General features: G+C 40.1%; 1 protein-coding gene across 7 annotated transcripts in view; it reads right to left on the minus strand.

Annotated features, from left to right (window-relative positions):
* The window catches only part of LOC127409594 (transcription factor HIVEP2-like), a 78,868-nt gene that overhangs the window by 26,588 nt on the left and 39,315 nt on the right, over positions 1 to 12,965 (minus strand). For 3 of the 7 annotated variants that reach the window (XM_051644243.1, XM_051644241.1, XM_051644246.1), the window contains one exon: positions 8,991 to 9,145. The exons of the other annotated variants lie outside the window; for them this stretch is intronic. The gene's annotated coding sequence lies outside the window, so the exon portion shown is untranslated. The remainder of the gene's footprint in view (positions 1 to 8,990; positions 9,146 to 12,965) is intronic. 7 annotated transcript variants of the gene reach the window in all.

Consider the following 12,965-nt stretch of genomic DNA (forward strand, 5'->3'; position numbering starts at 1 on the left):
ATGCCTGGCCAAAATCAAGACCTGAAATTAAAGTGGGAAAATTTGTCTCTAAAGAATAGTCTTATGTGCATTAAACTAATGTGTCTGATCTTTCCAACAGACTGAGTCAGGGTTTACTCCTGGTCAGGGTTGGGCACTACTTTTACTCCTATACTGAAATAACCCTGCAAGAACTTGGATAATAAAAGACATACACTGATCAGCCACAACATTAAAACCACCTGCCTAATATTGTGTAGGTCCCCCTCGTGCTGCCAAAACAGCACCAACCTGCATCTCAGAATAGCATTCTGAGATTATATTCTTCTCACCACAATTGTACAGAGCGGTTATCTGAGTTACCGTAGACTTTGTCAGCTCGAACCAGTCTGGCCATTTTCTGTTGACCTCTCTAATCAACAAGGCATTTCCGTCAAGAGAACTGCCTCTCACTGGATGTTTTTTGTTTTTGGCACCATTCAGAGTAAATTCTAGAGACTGTTGTGCGTGAAAATCCCAGGAGATCAGCAGTTACAGAAATACTCAAACCAGCCCATCTGGCACCAACAATCATGCCACGGCCCAAATCACTGAGATCACATTTATTCCCCATTCTGATGGTTGATGTGAATGTTAAAGGAAGCTCCTGACCCGTATCTGCATGATTTTATGCACTGCAGCCACACGATTGGCTGATTTGATAATCGTATGGATGATTGTTGGTGCCAGATGGGCTGATTTGAGTATTTCTGTAACTGCTGATCTTCTGGGATTTTCACTCAGTCTCTACACTGCAAAAAAGGATTTTCAAGACAAGTATTTTTGTCTTGTTTTCCTGTAAAATTATCTAAACATTCTTAAAATGTGATTTATTTACTTGTCAAGCAAAATGGGATAAGATATTAAGCCTTCTTTTAAGATAAATCTGACAAAATTTGTGAACTTGAGACTTAAAACAAGAAAAAACATCTGCCAATGGGATACGCAAAATAAACTTGTTTTCCCTTTTAATTAAGTTTATTTTGCTCACTGCAAAAAAATTATTTTCAAGACAAGTATTTTTGTCTTGAAAAGTACAAGTACATTTTGCTTGACAAGTAAATAAATCACGTTTTAAGAATGTTTAAATAATTTTACAGGAAAACGAGACAAAAATATTTGTCTTGAAAATCATTTTTTGCAGTGTGTGGATTGGCGCTGTTTTGGCAGCACGAGGGGGACCTACACAATATTAGGCAGGTGGTTTTAATGTTGTGGATGATTGGTGTATATAGAAGAACCAGCCAGATACCTTTGTTGAAAAATTATGTTTGGTATTCAATGGTTTATGAGCTGATCAGTCTTAAAAGGCGAGACATTTTTTAATTGCTCACAACAAATTTGAAACATCACAAAGCAAATACCTTTAGAGGTCTTCCAGTCAAACAACTGCTGGAAAGAAAATGTTAAAGTTTCATGGTTTATTGTGATTTAAATGAGTTATGAAAGCCTGAATATAGAACATCTATTAGGCAAAGGGGGCTGTCTCTTCGTTGCTTGTTTAGTCAGCAGGACCACATGACCAAGAACAGGGCACAATGAGCATCTCCTCAATCCAGCAGGTGTAGAAGAGCTGTGCTCGCAGTCTGTAATCAGCCCATTGGGAGACAGGATTTGGGCTGCAACAAATTGGAGCCACATGGCGTTTAATGGGTGTTAATCACAGTGTGCCACGGCCATTCTGCGCAAGCCATGACAGTCGCCCCCAGAGCGAGCTAATCAGTGTCATCTTCTCAAACCCTTCCCTTTACATTGCATCTGACTCCAAGACCCAGATTGAAAGGGGGAAGTGGCGTTTAAGTCATGAGTGGACCGGTTACTGTCCATGTCACCCCTTTCACAAGCAGTGCTCTTTATAGATCAGAGGTGGGCTGTGGTGAAGGAATTGTGCCAGAATCAGTGCAAGTCCATCCCTTGCCAACAGAATCCTCCCCTGAGATTTAAAACGTGGGAAGTGAGACTGAAATCAGACAAGCTGAGAACACTAGATTGGGTGTGATAGTAATACAGAACTGTAACAACCACCCTGAGAGAATTAGTTGATGAACCCATTTGTAGAACACCTCATCCTGGCCTCCACACTGGCCTTGGGCTGAAGATAACCTCTCCTCGAACACCACGGTGAGGTTACTGGGTTCAGATGTCTTTTGCTGTACAAGGTGAGCCCTCCCACTTGTCCTTCTGTTCTTCTCTCTCCTTCCTCTACCAAAGAAAAACAAGAGCAGATTCTCCATGATAGCACTGTGAGTCAAGCTTGCTCTATCTGTTTCAATCTCCACACTGTTATACAAGTCAAGAAGCTGGCGCTGAGCTGGTGTCTGAGTCAGTCTGTAAAATACATCCAGGCCCCGTCTGTCCAGTTTTCACTCATTTTCTTTCTAACATGCCTTTTCACTAATTTTCTCCTGCCGGGGGAATGGTGTTTGGGGAGGGCAGTTGTTGAAATTGCCCAGGCAGTTTGGTGGGACTTTGACAGCAATGGCAACAGTCTTTGGGTTGAAACGAGAGCTTTACGACTGTGTAATTAATGGGCTCACGCTGCACAACCACAGCACAGTGCCATTACCCTGTAAGAGACATGCTCTCCTTTTATAGAAGTACGCCATATATAAACATACTCATGGTTAAGGAGACAGGAGTCTTTAAGCAGCAACAGCTATTAACACCCAATCAGCAATGGCACCAGTATGAATGAAACACAAAATAACACATCTGCCGCCTTTTCATTTTTCATTGGCATGATACATGGCATTTTTTCCCTGGATTTTAGGTGTTGCGGATGATGATTAACTTATTGCAGCAGGAAGAGCTTTCCCGCAATGGTCTTTGATTTAGGATGGTGGTGAAGCAGCTGGTTTCTCACTACAGGTCTAAACAATAACCCACTGCCTTCTCCTCAGGGGTAAACAGCTCTTCCTGTGCAGTATTCTCATAACATGCTGCCAAAACTTCCATCAACTCAAACCTAACTCTGATTTTCAGTCTAAATCTGAAATACACAAAGGGCATCGAACAACTGTGGAATGAGTACATCCAAATAATGAAACATCAAAATAAGGAATAAACTAGGCTCTATAGTTGAGTTTCCATGAGAAAATAGAGGTCTGAAAGTATGGTCATCATTTTTGCATCTGCGAATTACCACTGATTCCAGAAGAATCAGTCACTGCCCAGACAGACTCTGAACTACTGTCCAAACCTAATTGTAACCAAAATGTATAAAAAAATAAAAATAAAAATAAAAAACAACAACAAGAATTGATCAATGTCTCAAAATGTGGAAAAAGTATTGAGTAAAAAGTAGCCATTCAGGAAGTCAAGGAATTTCACACTGAAGGGAAGCTGCTCATAAGATGACTTTCCTGTAACATTTTAACAACAATTCCAATGAACAAAACTCAAGGCACAAATGTATGCTTCAGTCTAGGTCAGAGGTGACACTGAGTCTAGGTACTAACTTAACATTTATTCTCACACTCTTTACTCATGATCACACTTAACCACATCTAGCAAGAGACACTACCAAGAAAAGGAGTATCACAACTTTTAAAAGGAGGAGAAATAGTTGTAAGCATATTTAAACAGCAATTTAGAGAAGACAATTTATCGCAAATAAAGCGTATATTGGTGTGACGACAACGTCTTCTTGTTGCATTTTTGTCAAGAGTGGATCTGGCATTGCTATACCACAAACACTGAGGAAAGCTGTTTTGAGGGTTGAAGTGCTGATTCACCACTGCAGGGATAACAGTGCCTTGGTCATACCATTCACTAGCCTTTGATATCTACTCTGCTGTGTCTGCACGGAGCTGTTTTTAAACCAATACCAGCGTCAAGGGGGCTGTGCCACTGTTCTCCCAGACAAAGAGTTTTCTGAGACGAGACAACAGCGGTTAACGCATACACGTGTAATTGCAGTTGCTCACACACTACTGCGCACCATTGCTGTGGCAAAGCGTGGCTAAGTGTGCACATGAACGAGACAGAGCAATATGCTCATTCAACCTCAACTAAACATGCTCCATTTCAAACGATACAGGAGGATTTTTACCAATGATCAGAGTGTATCACCAAGACATTAATGGGGCTGAGAAAGTTTGACATTTTGTGGCTTTCCCCTAAGACCCAATAGAATAATATTGTTACTGGAGAGAGAGTGCCCTGCCCTCCAACCACTCCTATAATTAAGAGTGAATACAGTCCACGGGGGAGAATCCTGGGGGCCAACAATATCAATGTTATGATTGTTTCTCTAGGCGCTGCTTACTGGCCCACATCATTGAGAATATAGGACTGTTTGCTCTGTGGCGCCTGTCCCTTTAACTGTCACCCAGCTGGAGACAGACATGCGTGGGAGATAATAACAGTCCCTCCATAAGCCTCCTGATGCATTAATATTGAAGTGCAGCTAAGCACATGACTAAAGTGGCCCTCTACAGACAAGCCTGACAGTCAAGGCCACATAATCCTGCAGAAAGAGAGAGAGAGAGAGAGAGAGAGAGAGAGAGAGAGAGAGAGAGAGAGGGAGAGCGAGAGAGAGAGTGGATATTTGGAGCCACTTGAGTCCTAAGGACATGGTTGTATTTCCAAAACAGGACCCTCTCTTTATGCTCTGCCTGTGGGAAGAGCTGGTAAAGTAGCCTATGTCCCACACACAAAATAACAGAGGCAGTCACACCTCATCATACTGTCCAGGTGCCAACTTTCCCAGGACTTATTTCCCATGAATTGCCCAATCCACATTTCCACGTCCCACTTTTAAGCAGACAGGAACCTTGTCAAACCATCGGTCTACTGACTAGACACCAACTGCACTGTGAGGAACATTACAGGTGCAAACAATTCTTGATGCTAAGATCTTTATCTGAATAAGGCTTTCTTCGCAAATTGGGCCTATTTGTATAATGCAATTAAAGCTTTCCTTCCAGAAAACTGATAAAGAGACAAAGCATCTTTGGTGTCTGGCTCATGTGCTGAGGGTGGGACTGTCACAGCTGTGTGAGGAAGGAGAGGAAGCCACTGTGGCATCATAATTATGGCATCTTCAGTAAATAACAGCATCTCTATTTCCTGTACACTGCTGCTTTTCACTCATGGCTTTGTGCCTTTAACATATCAGGCTGATTTTGATTGGGAAATATAAAAATATATACGTATATATATATATATATATATATATATATATATACACATGCCTGAACAATGTAGGACATGATGAAGTTGTGGTGATCATTTCTAAAATCAATTTATTCTTGGAAATAGTATAAAAATATGTAGACTCTAACCAGAAGTCAGCATCAGTTGTTCACATCTCTTAAAAAAAAATGAAATGGGTGTGAAAAGATGTAAAAAGCTGGTAGGGTAGAGTTTTGGTTCATGTTGCTGTATATGAATCATGGGACAAAAGTGTGAACGTGTGAAGAGTGAAGACGATAGAACAGTTTGCAAATCAATGATTTCTATGTTTTGTTCAAACTTTTAAGAAAGTGAGAACATACAAATATAAATATTTATATTTACAACGAATGTTTCGGTTTAATACAAGTTAAACTCTATTGACAGAATCTGAGGCATAATGTTGATTACCACAGAAAATAATTTGGCTCATTCCCTCTTTTTCTAAATGTTTTTTAGTGCAGTAAGGCACATAGGCCTAAAATGATAGTAAATGGGTCCAATACACAAAACATCAACTACACACTGTTTCAAATGTAAAGCCACAATACTTAAACATAATACACATTAACATGACTCTAGTATGAGTCACTTAGTTAATATCGATTATTAACCTTCTCAGTGTAAAGTTATCCAGTGTATATGACTTCACTGTCATGACGACGTAACGCCGGTAAACCATTTAGGCCTAAATCCCGGTAACTTTCATATTATGTGAGGAATACCAAAAAGAGAGTTGAGATGACTTTGAGTGTTCAGTTTTCATCATTGTCTCCTGTTTTTGAACAAGCCATCATGTTATCCTGTCCTTGATCTGACGTACGGAGAAGACACGATGGAAAAAGTTATCGCAAAAGCACATTCATGTAAATTTTTGAAGCCGAGAACAAAAGCAATTTGCGAACTAACTTTACAGTGCTACTGTAATCTGTTCAGCATGTATTAGTGGATTAGATTGTAAATTCAAAATGATGTGTATTTGGGCATTTTGATGTGTTTGATGGACAAAACCTTTCCAAAGACAAAGTGACACATGGTTATGTGACGCACATACGAGTGATCATTCAAATAATTATAAAAATTTGTTTGTCAGAAGTTGATTAGATATGCAATGTAAAGTTGAGAAGTTGAGGTGTGTAACTTGTCCTGCACCGTTTGTTGTAAACCTGTCAATAAGGTGTTAAATCGACCGGCTTAATAAGGAGAGGTGCACTCTGACTTTTATAAGCGATGCGATGTAGGATGTTCACCTGGCGGGTGAAAACCAGGCTAAAAACTCCCATAGACTCAGCATTGCAAAGTGATCATACCTCTGGATCAGAATGTCTTAGAAACTTAAGGGTGGGCTCATTTGACTTGGGCTAACAAGCAGTCATTCAGTAACAGTAACTTCAGAAAATTCATAGGCATGCCCTAGCAACCATCCAGAGCACCCTAGCAACTTCAGCAAGTAAAGGGTGGCTAAAATAATACTTATTCAACATCTTTTGGCAGAGCAGCTGCAACATTTTTAGATGCTTATATGCTTCCCTAATGGGGATCTTATGTGAAGAGAGGTTCAGGGGATAGAGAGGTGTCAGGCAACAATATAGTAATATCTATAATTATATTATATATCTAAATCTGTCAGTCTCTTTTCCTGAAAAGGCCTAAAGCGTGCGCTCAGTGAGGACAGATTTTTCCAAAATTTCGGAAGCAGCTTTGGACCTCTGAGGAGCTGCTAAAACAATACAGAAACAAGAGATATTATATTAAGATAATTCACTGCAGAACCACACAGAGATAAACAGCAAATGCTCTGAAAGACTAATGTCATTCTCACATCATGGCCTGTGGATTTTTGTGCATATTCATTATTTTTTCACGTTGTTCATTAAAGTTCATGCTGATATTGAAGGTTTGTGGTGAAACGGAGGAGATGTTTGCATTATGCTCCACGCTCAGATCCACACAGCGATTACTATGTGTGAGGCCGGAACTGTGTCAGTGACGTTGGAGAAAGTGGTAATGTAAAGGTGTGAACTCAACTCCCACAAGACTGCAGATGCAATACCACAACAGTGCAGACGACTCTCTCGCTCGTAAACACGCACACATCCGCCCACATGCAAGAGCAAATCGCAATAACGCTCTTTTTAGTGAGGAGACAAAGGAAGTGAGGTGAAGAATAAGAGGAAGAATTGTTCATTTGTTTTTTTGTGAGTTCTGACTAGAGGGACAGGCCCCAAGTTTCCGGCCATGAAGTAGGGGTCTGCTACACACTTGGGCTCAGAACAAATACTGACTAACAGTTCCAGGCTTTGAAACTCTGAGTTCCACTGGAGAAACAAAAATGTAGGAATAAGCCAGTTTTCCCCTCATCAAATATTACCCATGTAAAAGCTGGGCACTTGCACACAAACATACATATTTGCACAAACAAGTGCACAGCACTTTCACATGGTGTTGTCATTTGTCCCCCGACTTGTTACGACAAAGACCCTTGACATATTTTGTTTTTTTCCAAGATACTTGCCACAGCAACAGGAAAGGGGAAAATCAAGCAGCTCTCTGAGTCCCCTCCATGGGCATGTTCCTTTCCAGAGACAGGTCCGTAGTGTAATCTGACCATGAATTTCCAATTCTCAGACACACAACTACATCACAAAGGCACCACAGTGGGAATAGAACCGCTCATTCACAATTTCTCAGTCTCTCCCAGCACAAGGACAAAACCTTTCAACACGAAATTAAGATAATTGTTTTTCCAGTTCCACTGACATGCAGCTGAGCCTTTCTGTGTGCCCCAGGGTTTCCTGTTCAGCATGTTCCGTACCATGTTCGTACTATAGCCACATTCACTCGCTGAGTCACTTGTGATATCAGGGGGCTGGAAACAGCAAAAAAGAATTTGGGCTAAGGTATGAATTACTGTTTGGCTAACAACTTTAGTAGTCTGTTGATGGAGCAGCACAAAACAGCCTCTGTCTACAGGTGCTCCTGTGAACCCCTGACAAGACCACCAACTTAAGAGCCAAGAATGTTACAGCACAGATCTTAAACGGACCATCTACGGTGACTGCCGCATTGAAACTACTAAACAATTTCCGATATCACAATCATAATGATTTAAAAAACATTTTTTGCATAACTTTCAGACAAAAATGTGACATTGAGTGTGTGAGTAATTCTTAAACAAAGTATTGTCTATCAGCACCTCACAATGTGAAAACAACATCTTCGCCCAGACACAAATTAAATGATTCAGTCTGAATGGCTATTGCCGTTTCAACAGGCAATTTCCCTTCTGATTTCTGTCTTTTAAAAAAATCACAATGTACTTCTTGTCTGCCACACTCAAAGAACCTAAACGAAACCATTTTTGTATGCAGAAACATGTAAATTTAAGCGACAATGGATAAGATGAAAGTTTAGTTGATGATAAAAGTTGACTCTCAGGGGGAAAGCCCTGTCTTAAAAGATCTGATCCAGACAGTGAAGTGGTTGCTTCAGCCCTTTGTCCTTAGATACCTGTGCAGTACTGCTCTCTATAGCACTGTGGGAAAGTAAGTGTGGAGAGAATACAATTCAGCTTGACAGACGAAAAAGAAAAGGATGATCCTACAAAATCCTGAGATGGGAGTCTGTTAAGTAACACCCAGAATGCACCCTTTTGTTTCTCTGATAATACAGACCTCCTCACAGATGGAGAAAACAAGGTGTCACTGGGCTCCATCACTGAACTTGGTTGAGAACCTTGCTGTGAACTCTGACATAGTGTGCATGCATGTGCGCCCACGGATGTGTGTGTGACTTACATAACAGATGCTGTGCTGTCTCGCTGGGATGGAGGGGTATACAAACTCCACTGTGAGACTGTGTGTCAGAGGGGCGGAGGGGTACACTAGCTTCTCTGTTAAGCGTCTGAGGTCACTGCTGGCTCCCATCACAAACAAGTCCTCATCATCTGGCCCTGAGCATGAACACACACATGAGGCTTCTTGAATGTTTTGAGTGTGTGTGTGTATATGTGTTTGTATACATCCCTTATGGGTATGTGTGCATCCCAGGAGAGCTTGTTTGTACATTTGTATTTACATTTGTCCCTGGAGACACATCAGACTAGAGGTAAGAGAAATAAATAAACATGTAAACAAACCGCATAGGCAAATATGCCATGGTAGGATTTATTTTCCAGAGGCAAAAACGGATATATGTTTTTCTGCCGTTTCAGCCTGCAGTCTGGCAGCTGAGATCAGTGGTGTCATTGATGAGTGATCTTCCTGCCCCACTGAGACACTAAAGACCAGGGACCTTAGAAGCATGACTGATTATGGTCTCTAAACTCAAATCCCTGGGATTCCACAGAAATCATACCACTGCATGAAAACTTCAAATGTGTTCAAGACTACTATGTGTTCTAGCGCCTTGTCTTTCCCTTGAATGTTTCATTAACCTGTTGTCAGTAAGTAATCTATAATATTTGCGAAAATGGTCCAAGAAATGCAAACTGCTAAAGCTGCCACGTCAATGCAGCACCTGATTGAGATGCCAGGCTATAATCTGAAAGTAGTTTTTGGGTGATAAATAAAAAATGAACAACCAAATCATATGTAATCTCTAATATTTATGAAAACTGCTCAAGCCGCCACATTATTGCAGTACCTGATTGAGACGTCAAGCTATAATCTAAAAGTAGTTTTGAGCTAAATAAAGAAAGGAACACCCAAATAACGTAATCTCACATTTTTACGAAAATGTATCTGAGAACCCAAAACAGCTAAACTTGCCACGTCATAGCAGCACCTGATTTACACGTCTTACTATAATCTAAAAGTAGTTTAGTGGTAAATAAAGGAACACCCAAATAATATGTACTCTGTAATATTTACGAAAAATGTCAGAGAACTGCTAAAGCTGCCATGTCATTGCTGCACCTGATTTACCATTTTTACTATAATCTAAAACTGGTTTTGTGGTAAATATAGAACGGAACAACAGAATAATACCAAAAATGGATTGTAACACTTCCTAAGCAAAACAAGTTTGAGCCCATTTTAACCCAGATTAGCTCTCCATGTACCCTCTATTGTGGAGCTGTAGTGAAATGTGACTACGTCAGATCCGTTCAAGAATCTCAGATGCAAACGTCACACATTCTGAGTGCTAATACGGATTTCAATGGTAACTGATACCATTGTTACTGATTTAGTGTTTGTTATCGCTTATTCACGCTGAGTAAAATAGCTGCAGAACTCACTTAATGAAATCCAGGCATGCTCATTTATTTGCTGAATAAGCCTGATTCAACATCCATTCTATTTTATTTGAGCACTCTCTGTATTTTGTCTGATATGGATAATACTAGCATATGAAGATACGTTTTGCTACATGTGTGCAGTGTGCTGTCTGTATTATGTCCGTGACAATGGCTGTCATGATTTTCTGGTATATTGTTATGATCAAAATGTATTCTGAAAAACATAAGCCCAAAGACACCATTTCATCTACAAGACAGAATGCAATAATATTCAAAATCAAACTTAGAAACCCTTTGTTCAAGCTGTGTATTATACAACCAATCCTGTTCCATGACACATCAGAAATCTATCAACAGCTACTTTACAGTTTGCCATTACCACAAACAATTCCTTAACCAGCGTTTAATTAGTTTTGGATCAACAAATGGAGAGCAAAAGACAGCCTGACCTGCCAGCTCATGAGGTCATTGTGTATTGCACACACAAAAACATGCATACATGCAACTAAATACTAAATACATTTAAACACATATTATGTGGTGTTGCATTGCATGCTAAAGAGCAGAGAAGTAAGGCTGTGCAAGGGGACAACGGAGCGTCCCAGTTTTTATCTATCTATCTATCTATCTATCTATCTATCTATCTATATATATATATATATATATATATATATATATATATATATCTCACTGTTAAAAGAGCCATGAAGGGGCCACCCTTGGTCGTCTCGCAAGGAGGCCCTCCAGCCAGGAATGTAGCGGCCCTGCCGCCCAGGGCATCTGGGCGCCGGAGCCACCTCACCGGAGGAATTTCCAGTGTTCATATAAAACTGATAATGGGATGTGTACACAGCAGGAGTGGAAAATCAGAGGTGCGTTACGAGGTTTTCCACATTCCTCCCACTCCATGGGCCAGACAACTGTGCCCTGCATATGCTGGAGCCCTGGGATCTGAGTGTGAGGATCTCTCTGTGTGTTCATGTGTATGGGATATCCCCACAGGCAGTCTACTGTATTTTCTTTAACATCAACATATCATGTGAGATTCTGAGCAAGTATACGCAAATAAATTTACAATTCAGAGATGGAATGCCATAAGACAATGTTTTTTTTGTTTGTTTTTTTTTAAATATGGGAGTGTGTAGGAGAACAACTTAAGTTGAGACAGTGGCAGGGTTGGTTAGAAACAGAATTCAATAATACACATAACGTATTTAAATTACAAAATATTAGTAATGGCGTAGGTTACTGTTTACTGTACATTCGAAAAGCTAACCAGTGTAGCCTTTGGCAGCTTATAACCTCATTCTATGAACAGAATCCACATACGATCAGAAAAAGCTAAGATAAAAATTCTATTTCTAGCCCCTTACATTCACCTACCTGTTACCAGGTGGATTGTATTTTATAATGAATTCTATCTAGAAAATCTAGTCAGATAATATTTTTTCTCTAGTAAACCTTTAAATAATAGGGCAACAATATACTGTAAAAACCTTACTCTTAATGAGAATTTTGTATTGTTTTCCTGTAAAAAAAAAAAAAAAAAAAAAAAAATCCTTAAAACAAGATATACTTACAACACTGCATAAGATATTAGGCTTTATTCATTGCTTATAATCAAAACAAGTGAAAAAAAAAAATGTCAATGTCAAACAAGTAATCCAAAGTGTTTAGATTATGTTACTGACTTTGAGTAATCTAACAGAATATGTTGAAAATTACATGATACAGATTGTATTCTGTAATCTTTAGTGGAATACATTTTTAAAAGTAAACCTCCTAACCCTGAATAGAAAAAGATATTACATATCAAACTGACACTTTTCCTAGAACCGCCAGCCTGTGTTTTAGAACCAGCAGCCTAATGCCAGCTGAGGTTATATTCTTTATGGCCACATCCTGACTGATGCAACCATTGACTGGCTCCACCACACTACTATATTAATTCAGTTCAACTATAAAGCCAAAAACTGATACCCCTTTTCTCCAAGGATGCCGTTTTCACTTCCAACCTGGGCAGCCTCTGCTGTCTCCACGGGTGATAAATGCAGACAGAAAGCAAATAAAGATCTAATTTCTTCCACTGCTGAATGGCTTCCTGCTCAGCTTATGTTAAATGAAGCTGTTCGCAGATGGACGAGTGGCAGTCACCTCTCCTCTGTGCCACAGGGCGCTCTACCATGTACTGGCAATAAGGAATGGACAATGGGGATCAGCTCTCTCTGTTATACCTGCCCTTAATGGCTTTCTCATTGTTGTAGGACTGCCAATCTCGTGCAAATCAACTTTTGCTTATTCAGACATTTTATTTAAATGGTAAATGGTCTGCACTTATATAGTGCTTTTTTTAACCTTAGCAGTTCCAAAGCACTTTACACTGTGACTCATTCACCCATTCACGCACACACTCACACACCAATGACGGCAGAGATGCCATGCAAGGCACTAGCCTGCCATTGGGAGCAACTTGGGGTTCAGTGTCTTGCCCATGGACACTTCAGCATGTGGAGTCATGTGGGTTAGGAATTGA

The sequence above is a fragment of the Myxocyprinus asiaticus genome, chromosome 19, assembly GCF_019703515.2.
Source record: "Myxocyprinus asiaticus isolate MX2 ecotype Aquarium Trade chromosome 19, UBuf_Myxa_2, whole genome shotgun sequence".
Classification (NCBI taxonomy): domain Eukaryota; kingdom Metazoa; phylum Chordata; class Actinopteri; order Cypriniformes; family Catostomidae; genus Myxocyprinus; species Myxocyprinus asiaticus.